The 2,973-nt window shown below is 42.1% G+C and overlaps 1 pseudogene; it reads left to right on the forward strand.

Annotated features, from left to right (window-relative positions):
• Positions 1-516: 516 nt before the first annotated feature.
• LOC123066447 (probable ribonuclease P/MRP protein subunit POP5) lies at positions 517-2,030 on the forward strand (annotated as a pseudogene).
• Positions 2,031-2,973: the final 943 nt, after the last annotated feature.

The raw sequence follows: 2,973 nt of genomic DNA on the forward strand, positions 1-2,973 counted from the left end.
TCACAGCTATTACTAATTTCAAATTCTATATAATGGTATGTTTTGGGGTAGTTATAAGCACCTGATTTTTTTGCACGTACTTGCTCGAATGTTGGCTCTACGAATAGTTTCTGCCATCTGAAGTACTCCCTTCGTCCGGAAATACTTGTCGTAGAAATGAATGTATCTACACCTATTTTAGCTTTAGATACATCAATTTTTATTCATTTCTAGGACAAGTATTTTCGAACGGAGGGAGTATCTGATAACAGAGTATGATGCAATTGCAGGTGCGAAAAGTGAATAATAAGGGTGCTCAGGTGATTTGGTAATTTAGTGTACCGGTACCCACACTGAAATTTGTAATGGTGTGCTCATTTGATGTTATAGTGGTGAAGAGAAATCTTTTGATGGGCTGCATGTACTCTGCACCGCCTTGGTTCTCTTGAAGAGGTTTCTTCGTTTGTAATTTTGATTGGCATCCATCTGCATGAAAATCCAGGCCACGATAACCAGGAGCACTAGCTGTCTCAAGCAATGGTTCACTTCAAGAACAGGTACATGGTGATGGAGGTCTTCATCGACGCGAGCAGAGGAGAGGCTGATCCCATCATCCTCACCCAGTTCAACATAAGTAAAGTTATCAGAGACAACATCCAGCTCAACTTTGGGGAGTGTGGCCTCGCTGCATCTCTTGGATCATTGCAAGGTGCTAATAACTTATATATCGTCTTTAATTCCCCTAGGCAACATGATATATGCCTGTAATGTGCTCCCAGTTTTTTTTTTGGACTTTATAAGCACTTCTGAGCTCAGGTCATGTGCAGTGAAGTATGGAAATCCTCTGACGAAGATTTGAGTAATCCAAGTGTCGCGTGAAGATCACCAAAAAGTTTGGGCTGCTATCACAATGGTGAGGAGCATTGGGTAGATCCCTGTGTCGTTCAACCTCTTGGATGTGAGTGGTGAGTGGATAATACATGATGGAACCACATCAGTTTATTTCCTTTTTCTTTTACACTTGGTTTGATGCACTATGAGCTTCGTAGATGAATTCAGTAACTGATCTAATTGTGTTAACTGTGGTCTTGATGTGTTATGACTTGGCGCCAGAGTGGCTGAATTGCACTTGCATCCAACCCTTGTTGGCCGAAGACGTAGCACTTTCCGGGTTGATCCATTTGCACGAACGAGAACTGAAGTGCAATTTTCCTTGTTTCAAAAGGAATGTTATATAATTATGATAATGCCAAACGAATCGGCTTACAAAAAATAAAAGGAAATAACTCGAGGTCATCCACATAGGACATGCCTCACAACAGCATCCCCAAAACTTACCAACAAGCCGAAGTGCAAATGGTGTTCTAGGAAATCTGTTAGGCTTGTTGGGCCGTAGGGTGTTACAAATTATTGAATGCATATCTTCACAAGCTGATATACTCATCTCTTTATCAAATTGGTCAACAGTTCTTTTTAGTTTCGACTTCTTAGTAAAACATATTCCTTTTTATGTCTGATTCAAGTACAATATAGCTTTTCAATGTAAGGTGAAGTTCAGTTAGCAATCACAGCAACATGTTTCTGATTCCTTTACACGTGTCTATATTGTTGAGTTTGTTAAAACTGCTTTTCTCACCAAGAATCCAGATTAGTTTTGAGTGTTTTCAGTGCACAAACTTTGGCTGATAATGTTTCTCCACATATAGTTTGATGCTTATCCTCATATTGTTTGGCATTTTGACCCAATTGCACTTGTTATTTTGCTGAGCCCCTAAAAGAAAGAAATGCTTGCAAGGCCATGTGCCAGACCAGAGCTGACCACCAACTTCATTTCCAGGAAGTATCAGGCCCTGAAAGAAAGCCGCGTTGGAGTGTGAAGAAGCTAAGTTTGAGCAGTACAAGCTGGCTGCTGGTGATGGTATCACACCGGAGATCATTGAGTCCGCGCAGAGTTGCTTTGGCAAATTTAAGGGGCTAGATAGTTAGTGAAGATGGAAGTTTGTTTCGCCCGCCATTATTCTTGTTTTCAGAGCCTCGAGGCATATCAATTCTGGAGAACTTATGGATCTACACAGTGAGCAATTGTGTCTCTGTACTCGCTGTTCAATGGCTCACCACCCAATGGTCTAGGTTCCAACTGACATGGCTACCAACTAATGTTCTCTGGCTGCTGTTGCATTACACCAAGAAGTTAGTTCATGAAATTGTTGGCACTAGTCTCCAGGTTGGTCTCAGTTCATGTTCATTTTAAACAACTTTATTTCTTGTTTGACTCGATCAACTAAGAGAATATCATTAAAGACTAGTACATATATCTCACTCACTAGGTAAATGCATATGAAAGGTTCTCAAGAAAATGCAAGTCATTATCAATCCGTGCTTACTATTTTAAGTTGCCTGAAAATGGTAACTTGCATCAGTTGATTTCGGGAGATTTGTTTTTTTACAATCTTCACATAAACAAACCAATGAGACGGTATTGAGATGGAACATATGTGCACTATGCACAACGGAAACAAATTCATGGTATTATTTTGAAGACAAGTTTCGTGTGGATTTCGTGGCAATGTTCATGATTTGGGGATTTTGTGGAGGCAAGGATGTAGAAGATTTAGGCATTACAAAACAGTAAAACGGAGCTACCCACGCCCCTCCACAGCAATTTGACGTCCTCTACCGTCGGATCTGGCTAATAGACGCTACAGATCTGCCGTTCGTTCCGTCGGTCGCGCCTGCGCGTTTTTCGCTCCGTCATTGCGCCCCACTTACCCACCATAAATGGGCTGCTGCTCCGTTAATGGACCTAGGCATTCTGTCCTTAATCGGGCTGACCAGTCCTGAGAAACATAGGTTAGGCCCAGGAAAGTAGAGTACACAGGCCCGTTCCGTGCTTTCTATCCTCTCATGACTTTTCCACCACATTGCCTGGGTTCTTCCCAAGGCGGCGGCGTGCGCCGTTGGCTTCATTCCTCGCAGTTCAGCGGTTCCCCTAGA

The sequence above is a fragment of the Triticum aestivum genome, chromosome 3B, assembly GCF_018294505.1.
Source record: "Triticum aestivum cultivar Chinese Spring chromosome 3B, IWGSC CS RefSeq v2.1, whole genome shotgun sequence".
Classification (NCBI taxonomy): Eukaryota; Viridiplantae; Streptophyta; class Magnoliopsida; order Poales; family Poaceae; genus Triticum; species Triticum aestivum.